We start from the raw sequence: 13810 nt of genomic DNA, 5'->3' as shown, positions 1-13810 counted from the left end.
TAAAAGCTGAAGAAGTCAAGACCCAAGATCGATTTATATGGCAGCTGTATCAGGCTATGAACCGATTTAGACCATACTAAACACAGTTCTTGTCAATGATACCAAAACACCACATGCAAAATTTAAGTCAAATCGGGCGATAATTGCGCCCTCTAGAGGCTCAAAAAGTCAAGACCCAAGATCGGTTTAAATGGCTGATATATCAAAACATGGACCGATTTGGCCCATTTTGCGATCCAAACCAACCTACACTAGTAAAATATGTACTTCTTCGAAAGTTAGCGTGCTTTCGATAGACAGACGGACGGACGGACATGGCTATTTCGACTTAAAATGTAACGACGATCAAAAATATATATACTTTATGAGGTCTTAGATGTATATTTCGAGGTGTTACAAACAGAATGACGAAATTAGTATACCCCCATCCTATAATGGAGGGTATAAAAACCGGCTTGCACTTACTGCGGTTTGCCGCATATGCAAATTTGCCTATGAACATTCCATTAAGGAACTGGGCCAAACTTTTCATAAATCAATAAGTGCTGTCCAATTCAATTTTAAGCTCAATGATAAGGGACCTTCTTTTTATAGCCGAGTCCGAACGGTGTGCCGCAGAGCGACACCTCTTTGGGGAGAAGTTTTTACATGGCAAAGTACCTCACAAATGTCGCCAGCATTAGGAGTGGATAACCACCGCTGAAAATTAACACTTAACACCTGCGCTACGGTGGCCTCCGGTCTAATGCATATACTCAGAGAAATTAATAAAATTAGCAATTACGTTTGCTACAAGAAGAAAAATTATGTACGGAGTTATTTTTTTGCTATAATAGCAAACACTTTCTGTATGGTTCGTAAAAAGTTAAAATTATTCTTAGCAAGTAAAAACGTGCTAAGTTCGGCCGGGCCGAATCTTATAGCCTCCACCATGGATCGCATTTGTCAAGTTCTTTGAATGACTTTTTCAAATATATATGAGCTATATCAAGTTTTTGACCCATATGGACCGTAGAAATCATAGAAAAACACCACCTCCAAAATTTCAGTCATATCGAGTAATAATTGCGCCCCTCCTAAGGCTCAGAAAGTCAAATTGGGAGATCGGGTTATATGACAGATATATCAGGTTATCAAGCGATTTAGACCATATATGGAACAAGTGTTGGAAGTCATACGACATATGAGGAATTTCAACTAAATTGCATAATAATTGCGATCTCTAGAAGCCCAAGAAAAAGGTTCATATGGCGGCTATATCAGGTTATGGATTGATTTAGACCATACTTGGCACAGTTGTAGAAAGTTATACCAAAACGATATGTGCAAAATTTTTAACCAAATCAGATAAGAATTGCGCTTTTCAGAAACTCAAGAAGTCTAATCGGGAGATCGGTTTATTAGGCAGCTATATCAGATTTTTAACCAATTAAAACATTTTGAATAGCAGAAATATTACCAAATTTTGTGGAAAAGAATGTGGTTTTTATACAATAGTTCTGGGGGCTCTAAAACTTTAATGGGGTGTGCTTAGCCCACCCCCTGAGGCCTTTCTACGCAGCTATATCAAAACATGCACCGATATGGTTCATTTACAATCCCAACTGACCTACACTAATAAGAAAGCAGAATTTTAAGCGCCTAGCTTTACTCCTTCCAAAATTAGCGCGCTTATTGAACTGGTTTGTATTTTAATTATTTTGTAATCGATGAAATCGGGTATTGATTGAGCTTCTAGGGGTTCAGGGAGTCAAATGCGGGGATCGTATTATATAAGGGCTATATCACTTTATAGGCCGATTCGGATCATACTTGTTACGGATAATGGAAGTCAGATTAGAATTTTTGTGTCAAATTTTAGTCAAATCTTGTGAAAATTGGGGCTTCTAGAGGTTCAAGAAGTTAAATCAGTGGATTGGTTTATGTGTGGGTTATATACAAATCTGAACCGATATGGCCCACTTGCAATCCCCAACGACGGAATCACTATACTAATATACCCGCCAGCAGAGGATGGATGGAGAATAAAAAGAGGGTGCGGATTGTAAATGGCAATAATTGGATTGTTGTGCGATCTGAAAATATCACCAAAGAAGTCTATGACAAAGAGATGGTCACTATGGACATACACATAAGCCAGTAATCGGCTGGTTGTGCGCACTAAGAACTATAAAGTAACCTCTACAAAGAAAATTTGAAGTTAGGAATTCCGTGCTACTTACAAAATCCTTAATCGCTTTCAATTCCACTCCCCTAAGTTGGTTCATGTCTGGTATTGTGTATCCACCCAAGTGCCGGTATCTGTTAGATGCGAAAGCCGGGCAAAGACAAAGGAAATGCTCCAACGTCTCATTATCTTCCCCGCATGCCCATGCCATTAGTGAGCTCGTAGTCCTATGTGCCCCGTTATGATACCAATAGCTATACTGACCTCCTTATTGCTTCCTTTCAGTAACAGCCTCGTCTTCACACGATCTGGATCCCCCCCCCCATATGGTTTTCGCCGTTCTACCGACCGTTTCGATGTTCCACAATGTTGCATGCGCATTCGTCGCCCAATCCCTAAACTCGGACTACGTCGACCCGAAAGGCTTCGGGTTAACCAAGTTTATTGAAGGGAGTCCCCTGGCCTTCACCGCCAAATCGTCTGCCCTTTCATTTCCACTTACTCCGTTATGGCCCGGCACCCAAACGATGGGGATTTTGCCATCCTCAGAGAAGGCGTTAATTTCCTTCCTACACTGCAAGACTATTCGTGACCTTACCGTCCTGGTTGTTATTGCCCTTATGGCAATTTTATTGTCGGTAAATATGTTCACACTCGACGTCTGCAATTTGGTCCAAATAGGTCCAGATTTGGATATAGATGCCATATAGACCGATCTCTCGATTTAACGTTTTGGGCCCATAAAAGGCGCATTTATTGTTCGATGTCGCCGAAATTTGGAACAGTGAGTTGAGTTAGGCTCTTCGATATCTTTCTTCAATTTGGCTTCGATCGGTCCAGATTTCCCATAGAAGCCACATTCATTATCCGATTTTGCTGAAACTTAGGACAGTGAGTTGTATTAGGCCACTCGACATCCGTCTCAATTTGGCCCAGATCGGTTCAGATTTGGATTTAGCGGCCATATAGACCGATCTCTCGATTTAAGGTTTTGGGCCCATAAAATGCGCATTTATTGTACGATTTTGTCAAAATATGGGACAGTGAGTTGTGTTAAGCCTCTCGACATCCTTCTTCAATTTGACCCAGACCGGTTCAGATTTGGATTTAGCGGCCATATAGACCGATCTCTCGATTTAAGGTTTGGGCCCATAAAAGGCGCGTTTATTGTTTGATATCGCGGAAATTTGGGACAGTGAGTTGTGTTAGGCCTCCGAAATTCTTTTGTAATTTGGCTCAGATCGCTCCGGATTTGGATATAGCTGGCATATAGATCGATCTCTCGATTTAAGGTTTTGGGCCCATAAAAGGCGCATTTATTGTCCGATTTTACCAAAACATGGGACAGTGGGTTGTGTTGGACCCTTCGACATTCTTTTTCAATTTGGCACAGATCGGTCCAGGTTTGGATATAGCTGCCATATAGACCGACCTCTCGATTTAAGGTTTTGGGCCCATAAAATGCGCATTTATTGTCTGATATCGCGGAAATTTGGGACAGTGACTTGTGTTAGACCTTTCGACATCCTTTTTCAATTTGGCCCAAATCGGTCGAGATTCGGATATAGCTGCATATAGACCCATATCTCGATTTAAATTCTTATATAGCTGCTAAGCATGTATGCAGGTATGCATTTTTCACCGGATTTTGATGAAAAGTTGTTTACACTTATACCCGAGGTGGTGGGTATCCAAAGTTCGGCCCGGCCAAACTTAAGGCCCTTTTACTTGTTTTTGAATCTTATACAAAAGAGAATTAAGATGCACACTTTATAATACCATTTTATTATATTGGGTTGTCCAAAAAGTAATTGCGGATTTTTTAAAAGAAAGTAAATGCATTTTTAATAAAACTTAGAATGAACTTTAATCAAATATACTTTTTTTACACTTTTTCTTTAAAGCAAGCTAAAAGTAGCAGCTAATAACTGACAGAAGAAAGAATACAATTACAGAGTCACAAGCCGTTGAAAAAATTTGTCAACGCCGACTATATGAAAAATCCGCAATTACTTTTTGGGCAACCCAATATATGTTCCTTCTGAAAGATTTTTTTTTTCGTAAACAAAAACAATGATATCTTTTTATCAATACTACGCTTTTTTTCATTTAGCAATTATCTTAAACACCATATAACTCTCACTCTCAGTAATAAGGATCTAAGGATAACAGGCCTAATATAATAAAATCGAAAATGTATCTGCAATGAAAACAAAAGTTATCAACTCAAAATAATATGCTTACATATTTTTCTAAATGTATACATAGAAATGCAGCCTGTTTGCTATGATTTGTATCTTATTTAAGCTATTCGGGAAGCCAGTTAACTCATGTTTTTACTTAACAATTAACGGCACAGTTCAAGGCATTACGAAAATTATATATATATATACAACATACATATATTTGAACACTAAATGATACATTTGATAAAAAAAAGATAACCTAGAAATGCTCAGCAGAAACTGCACAGCACGGCATACAAATTTTTCTGTAGATTTAAATTACACTTAGATGCAAATTACTAGTTAAGAAAGCCTTTTATTTTCTCAATGGCCTCCAATTATAATTTGAACAAGCAAGTGGGCTGAAGCAAATAACAAGAAATTTATAAACTTAACCAATTAAAGCTTCCATTCGATATATGTACTTGTATTACTGTATTAGGCTTTTTATAAGACCAAAACCTCCAGGATTCCCTGCCCTCCCAAAATATAGCATATATTGTATATATGACATGTCAAAGTAACATATACACATATACTTATAGAATTTGGCTATAGTGAAACAATCAATAAACCCACACACATACATGCATATATACCCACTGTCATTTTTAGAATTTTGTATTTTATGTTTTTCGCAAGTAAATACTATGAACCCAACGAATATTAGGCAAAACATGTTTACATATATAAAGTTTTGAGTGTTATATTTCGTTTGATGGCGAACCCAATCTGTTTCCTGGGTGTAGCCATCATGTATTGCAGCTATGTAGTTATCTTACGAAATACATTCGTACATGCATTTAATGATTTGGTTTGCCCTCCAAATATTATACATAGATAAGTTTTATCGGTATTTTGTTGTTGTTTTCAAAAGACCTACCTACATCACTTCACCTCCCCACCCCCCCAACCCATGTAAATATAAAGTTTGTTTTTTTGAAACTATAATTTAATTGTCAATTAAATAATTTTTTTAAATGAAATTTTTTAATACAAGCTAAACGAGAGATCATATATAGAATATATAGTAATATTTAAAGAAATTTTTTGAAAAGAAAATTTAAATCTCTTAATGGAAACAATACATACACGTATATAGTTTCATGCATACATACAAACAATTTATTTTTAAGTGAAATTTTTATTAACTCTATATGAAAAACAAGCAAAAAACCTAAAAATAATAAACGAAAATAGATATAGAGACATACATAAGTATATGTATTCTATATAAATGTAAAAGAAATTTCAATAAAATGCAAATAAAAAACTTTACTTGTTTCTTATTATACCCTCCCCCCAAAGGATGGGAGGTATACTAATTTCGTCATTCTGTTTGTAACTACTCGAAATATTCGTCTGAGACCCCATAAAGTATATATATTCTTGATTGTCGCGATATTTTATGTCGATCTAGTCATATCCGTCCGTCCGTCTGTCCGTCCGTCTGTCTGTCGAAAGCACGCTAACATCCGAAGGAGTAAAGCTAGCCGCTTAAAATTTTGCACAAATACTTCTTATTAGTGTAGGTCGGTTGGTATTGTAAATGGGCCATATCGGTCCATAACCTGATATAGCTGCCATATAAACCGATCTTGGGTCTTGACTTCTTGAGCCTCTAGAGGGCACAATTCTTATCCGATTGGAATGAAAATTTGCACGACGTGTTTTGTTATGATATCCAACAACTGTGCCAAGTATGGCTCAAATCGGTTCATAACCTGATATAGCTGCCATATAAACCGATCTTGGGTCTTGACTTCTTGAGCCTCTAGAGTGCGCAATTATTATCCGATTGGAATGAAATTTTGCATGACGTGTTTTGTTATGATATCCAACCGATATGGCTCAAATCGGTTCATAACCTGATATAGCTGTCATATAAACAGACCTGGGCACTTGATAAACCGATCCACCGATTTAGGGTCTTAGGCCCATAAAAGCCATATTTATTATCCGATTTCGCTGAAATTTGGGACAGTGAGTTGTGTTAGGCCCTTCGACATCCTTCGTCAATTTGGTTCAGATTGGTCCAGATTTGGATATAGCTGCCATATAGACCGATCCTCCGATTTGGGGTCTTAGGCCCATAAAAGCCACATTTATTATTCAATTTTGCTGAAATTTGGGACAGTAAGTTGTGTTGGGCCCTTCGACATTCTTCTTCAATTTGGCTCAGATCGGTCCAGATTTTGATATAGCTGCGATATAGACGATATCTCGATTGAATGGCTTGGTCCCAAAAAAGGCGCATTTATAATCCGATTTCACTGAAATTTGACATAGTGGCTTATGTTAGGCTTTTCGACATCCGTGTCGTATACGGTTCAGATCGGTTTATTTTTAGATACAGCTACTAAACAGATCAATATTTTGTGTTACATAATTGAACAATGACTTGTACTTATTAGTATTTGGTCCAAATCGGAACATATTTCGATATAGCTACTATGAGGCATAAGGTGTACATTTTTCACCGGATTTTGACGAAAGGTGGTTTACATATATACCCGAGGTGGTGGGTATCCAAAGTTCGGCCTGGCCGAACTTAAAGCCTTTTTACTTGTTATACCCTGCACCACCACTGTGGTACAGGGTAATATGGATTTGTGCATTTGTTTGCAACGCTAGGAGAAGGAGAAGAGCTAGACCAATTGAAAAGTATACCGATCGACTCAGAATCACTTTCTGATTCGATTTAGCCATGTCCGTCTGTGAGTCCATGTATTCTTGTAATCAAAGTGCAGGTCGTATGCTGTCCGATTGTCACGAAATTTTGCACATGTCACTTTTTTGGTCCAAGGACAAACGCTATTGATTTTGAAAAAATCGGTTCAGATTTAGATATAGCTCCAATATATATCTTTCATCCGATATGGCTTTTTAAGGCTGTAGAAGCCACAATTTTCGTCCGATCTTCACAAAATTTGGCATTGGGTCTTTTATTTGAGGTCTACACATGTGTGCAAAATTTCATAAAAATAGGTTCAGATTTAGATATAGCTCCCATATATATCTTTCATCCGACATGGACTTTTATGGCTGGAGAAGCCACAGTTTTAGTCCGATTTCTACAAAATTTGGAATGGGGTGCTTTATTTGGGGTCTACACAAGTGTGCAAAATTTCATAAAATGATGGATCCATTTTTTTGGAGTCTCAATGTATGTGCAAAATTTCATAAAAATCGCTTCAGATTTAGATATAGCTCCCATATATATCTTTCATCCGACATGGACTTTTATGACTGAAGAAGCCACAGTTTTGGTCCGATCTTTACAAAATTTTGTATGAGGTGCTTTATTTGACGTCTTCATATGTGTGCAAAATTTCATAAAAATCAGTTTAGATTTAGATATAGCTACCATATATATCGCTACCTTTTTAAGGCTGTAGAATCCAAAATTTTTGCCCGATTGTACATGAGACATTTAAATTGACGTTCCAATACGTGCGGAAAATTTCATTAAAATCAGTCCTAATTTAGATATAGCTCCAAAGTGTATATTTCATCCGATATGGACTTTTATGGCAGTGAAAACCACAATTTTGGTCACATCTTAATGACACAGTTTTCGATATAACTTCCATATAAACTTTTATCCGATATGGCCTTTTAAAGATGTGGAAATTCAAATATTTTGTCCTATGGTAGGAAAATCTTACAAGGTTCTAAATTGCTAAATTGTTAAGTTCTACATATAAAAAGTACTACATGCACTAGGTGGTGTAGGGTATTAAATAGTCGGCACCGCCCGGTTTTTGCCTTTTCTTACTGGTTTGTGCGTGTAAATATTTTTATACCCTATTAGCTGGACCGGGCCCGCTCCGCTGCGCCTTCTTTTACTTTATATGGAGCAAAATTTTTCTTTGAATATTTATTTTCGACAATTAAAGAGCTTTTAGTGAAATACCATGCTACGATAATAGTATATCGCTTGACTAACAGTTTAACAATATAAGTGTCTTTATCTGAATCCTATATGATATTTATTGGTCTACGAATTTTAGTTTGGATGTAAGGTGTACTCCATTTTTAAAATATTTTATTTCACCCCGATATTCTCATGATGTCTGATTTAGGGGTGTTTTCGGAGGTGAGGTGATTCCCCAGACACTTGGCCCTGAAAAATTTTCAGCATCGTACTCTTCTCTCAAATATCATTTATTTAAACCCCATATTGCCATTGGTTTTGAGGAGAGTTTACAGGATGAGGCGTCCCCCAAACACATGGCCCCAAAATTGGTTATCAAATTCGTTTTCTAATCTCAAATAACTTTCATTTGAGCCACATATTGGCATGGTCGAAAAATTTTATACCCTTTGGGGGTGTTTTGGGGAAGGGGTGATTCCCTAAATACATGGTCCTACAATTTGATAACAAATTGGTATTCTACTCCCAAATACCTTTATTTGAGCCCCATATTACGATGGTCAGTAAAAAATTGCTGTTTGTGAGGTATTTTTTGGGGTACCCTCCACCATAGGATGGGGGTAAACTAATTTCGTCATTCTGTTTGCATCTCCTCGAAATATTCGTCTAAGATCCCCATAAAGTATATATATTCTTGACCGTCATGACATTTTAAGTCGATCTAGCCATGTCCGTCCGCCTGTCTGTCGAAAGCACGCTACCATTCGAACGAGTAAAGCTAGCCGCATGAAATTTTGCACAAATACTTCCTTTTAGTGTAAGTCGGTTGAAATTGTAAATGGGCCATATCGGTCCATGTTTTGACATAGCTGCAATATAAACTGATCTAGGGTCTTGACTTCTCGAGCCACTAGAGACCGCAATTCTTAACCGATTTGGCTAAAATTTTGCAAGGCTGTTATGACTTCCAACAACTGTGCTAAGTATGGTTTAAATCGGTTTTTAACTTGATAAAGCTGCACTATAGACCGATCTTAAATCTTGACTTCTTGAGCCTCTAGAATACCCAATTCTTATCCTATTTTAAATTGGCATGACGTGCTTTGTTATGTCTTCCAAAAACTGTGCCAAATATGGTTTAAATCGGTACATAACCTGATATAGCTGTCAAATAAACCCATCTGGAACCCTGACTACTTGTGCCTCAAGAGTTCGCAATTATTGTCCGATTTGACTGAAATTTTGAAGGTTTGAAGGCTTCTCCCATGACCTTCAATATACGTGTCAAATGTGGTCTAAATCGGTCTATAGCCTGATGCAGCTCCCATATATACCGATCTCCCTATTTTACTTATTGAACCCATAAAGGGCCCAATTCTTATTCAAATTGGCTGAAATTCTACACAATGACTTTTACTATGGTCCCCAATATTCAATTCATTTATGGTCCGAATCGGACTATAACTTGATGTAGCTCTAATACCAAAGCAATTATTTTCTTTTATCCGCTGTTCGCCTAAAAATCGAGAAGAAGAACACGACCAATGCCATCCATGGTGCAGGATCGGCCCGGCCCGGAATTCGTACTAGAAAAATGAGTTCAACGATGAAATAAATTTGGAAATTCCTCGCAGATAGGACCGTGGTAGGAAGCCTTTTAATTTACCACCACATTGGGCTTGCCACACACAACAATTCGAAAATATTAAAAATTGGGGCACAAAAAAAATCGATTTTTTGGTGTTGAATTTCTTCTACACCAAAGTAAAATGACACCAATAGGCAATATGGTGCTATAAGTAAAGGACATTTATATAGATCATTTTGGGGGAAAAATTTTTATTAAAAAAAAATTTTTTGAAATTTCAAATATTTTTACATGTTTTTTTTTTTTGACTGCACGGCTAAACCATTGGAATTATAAACCTATAGTTCAACTCAGCTAGTTAAATTTTTATTTTGACGTATGTGTAATTTGAATTTCGATTTCGTATTTCTTTTGGAACCTATCACGACGTAAATCGAGGTATTACTGTATTATCTTAATGTTTTCAGTTTGTTTGCGTATAATAAAATAAATGAATAGCATTTGAAACTGATTGTCAAAATCGAGAGAATATCCTATTGAAACCATAAAATCATTTTGAGACTAATTCAAATATTTAACAAAAAAAAAGAATCGCCATCAAAATACTGAAACCAATTCTCTGACATTTTTAACAAAATTATTGCATAACCCATCTTACTAAAGAGTGATTTTTTAGCTATTATCTTTTTGACAACACTGGTTTACACAGCTCACGCACGTTTCGTGTTTTATTTCACTGCCAAACATCTTCAGTCAATTGTCTTACAAACGAAAAACGCTTGCAAATTATTGAATTTTATTATCAAAATGTGTGTTCTGTTAAGAAAGTTCATCGCGCGGTTTTTCCATTTTACGGCGAAGCTAATTTTTGGCTCAATGGGTATGTAAATAAGCAGAATTGTCAATTTTGGATCAGTCAGAAGCATTGCAAGAGCTACCATTGCATGCAGAGTCACAGTTTGGTGCGGTTTATAGACTGGTCACATCATTGGACCGTACTTCTTCAAAGATGATGCGAATCGAAACGTGAGATGGTATCCAACTTTTTTTTGCCCAAAATGCAAGCGCTTGACGTGCACGACATGTGGTTTCAATAAGAAGGTGCCACATGCCACACAGCACGCGTAACAATGGACTTATTGAGGGGCGAGGAATTCGGTGAACATTTTATTTCACGTTCGGAACCGGTCAATTGGCCGCCTAGATTTAACACCTTTAGACTATTTATTTTTTGGACTATATTAAAGCTCATGTCTATACGAGAAAAGCCCGCTTTAATTGACGCATTGGAAGATAACATTGAAGAATTTATTCGTGAGATACCGGCCGGAATGTTGGAAAGAGTACGCCAAAATATAGATATATAAGCAACAATTCTTCAAACATTAGATTATATAGACCGTACTATCAATTCAAATAAAGATTTCATGCATTTTTCCAAAATTCATGTCTTTATACCCTACACCACCACTGTGGTACAGGGTATTATAACTTTGTGCATTTGTTTGCAACGCTCAGAAGGAGAAGAACTAGACCCATCGATAACCTATGTCCATGTGTCCGTCTGTCTGTCCATGCATTCTTGTGATCAAGGTACAGGTCGCATTTATTGTCCGATTGTCACAAAATTTTGCATATGTCATTTTTTTGGCTCAAGGACGAACGCTATTGTTTAAATTTAGATATAGCTCCCATATATATCTTTCATTCGATATGGCCTTTTAAGGTTGTAGAAGCCACAATTTTGGTTCGATCTTTATAAAATTTTGCGTGTGGTGTTATATTTGACGTCCTCATATGAGTGCAAAATTTCAATAAAATCGGTTCAAATTTAGATATAGCTCCCACATATATCGTTCATCCGAAATGGTGTTTAAGACTAAAAAAGCAATAGTTTTGATCCGATCTTTACAAAATTTTGTATGAGATATTTTATTTGACGATATTGACCAGATTTTTATATAGCTTTCATATATATCTTACATCCGATAAGGCCTTTCAAGGCTGTAGAAGCCACTGGTTTTGTCCAATCTTTACAAAAATTAGTTTATGTAACGTTCAATACGTGTGCAAAATTTCACCAAAATCGGTTCAAATTTTGATTTAGCTCCCATATATATCTTTTAGCCGATATGGCCTTTTAAGGCTGTGGTTCTATTCAATATTTCAATAGGTATGCAAAATAAAAGTCTGACTAGATTTCAACATAGGTTCCATATATTACGTATTCTGGGTGGTGTAGGGTATAGTATAGTCGGCCCCGCTCGACTTTTACCTTTCCTTACTGTTTTTTTTTTTTTGAAAAATTTTCCTAAAGCTCTTAAAAAATCCCCCTTTATAAAACTAAGATATCCGCACAGAAATTTCTAATAGGCCTATAAATATTGTTTTGGCAAGCAATACACAGTTCAGATCTTGTTTTATGACAAAATATCAGCGCCGATGGGTTCCTTCATGGACCTAATAGCGAGTGGTTATATTCATTTCAAAATTACAGAAGGGTTTTGAAAATCTTTCGATTTTGCACCACAGTCCGGCCTCAAGTAGTCAAGTCTAAGGACAATATTATATGGGAGCTATATCCAAATCTGAACCGATATAGCCCATTTGCAATCCCCAACGACCTATATCAATACGAAGTATCTGTGCAAGATTTTAAGCAGCTATCTTTACGCGTACAACCGCTATCGTGATTTCGACAGGCGGACGGACGGACATGGCTAGATCGACTCAGAATGTCTAGATCAACATTTCGCTATGTTACAAACAGAATGACCACATAAGTATACCCCCATCCTATGGTGGTGGGTATTACGACTTATAATCATCAGCAAACTTACTTCTCTGGGTGCACAATATCATTCAGATATAGCGATGACTTTCATTATTACAGGAATGTACGCAATCCTTAATAGGATACGTATGTATATTACATTCGTAAGTATGTGTGTATATCTGTACTACGGAAAAAGCCAGAAAGCAATAAAGCCCCAATTTTATCCGCTAAATCAAAAGTCATAAAAACACATGTCATGACCATAACGAGTACTCTAAGAATGACTAAAATAGTTCTGCAGTCAACAATTGGCATGTCAGTTGTAATATATGTAAATACAAGTTCAATGAACTTCAAATGGTGGGCTTAAAATTGTAGTACATCCAATAAAAACATGTGAAGCCCAAGCAAAGAAATCAAGCAGCAAGGAAGGGCAAAAGTCGAGCGGTGCCGACTGTATAATACCCTACACCTACCATATAAGTACAATGTGGGAGCTGTTTACAATTCTGAAGCAATTTTGATGGACCTCGGCAGATGTTTTCAATGTTTACTCAAAAAGTTAATATCGGGCGATATATATATATATATATATATATATATATATATATATATATATATATATATATATATATATATATATATATATATATATATATATATATACACATATATATATATATATGAAAATTGTATTTGTTATCCAATTTTGCTGAAATTTACCACAGTAAGCCGTGTTAGTCCCTTGGATATTATCATTATCGTATCACATCGAAATATTGATCCAACAACGTATTGGGTTGCCTTAAAAGTAATTTTCGGTAATATAGTAGTAATATAGTCGGCGTTGACAAATTTTTTCAACGGCTTTGATTCTGTAATTGCATTCTTTCTTCTGTCAGTTATCAACTGTTACTTATAGCTTTAGAAAAAAAGTGCGCGAAATTTTGTTTACATTTCTTTGTTTGGCATCAATTTTAATATGGGTACTACATGTATTGAAAGTAATTCATTTAACAAACCGAATCAACGCTTGTGATATGCACCTTGAACGCAATGAATTCGATCCGTTTTTAAAACGAATCATAACTGGAGATGAAAAATGGATTGTTTACAACAACGTTAGTCGAAAACGATCATGGTCCAAGCATGGTGAACCAGCTCAAACCACTTCAAA

The sequence above is a fragment of the Stomoxys calcitrans genome, chromosome 2 (assembly GCF_963082655.1).
Source record: "Stomoxys calcitrans chromosome 2, idStoCalc2.1, whole genome shotgun sequence".
Classification (NCBI taxonomy): domain Eukaryota; kingdom Metazoa; phylum Arthropoda; class Insecta; order Diptera; family Muscidae; genus Stomoxys; species Stomoxys calcitrans.
The sequence above is the reverse complement of the archived record's forward strand: the minus strand, read 5'-3'. Positions refer to the sequence as shown.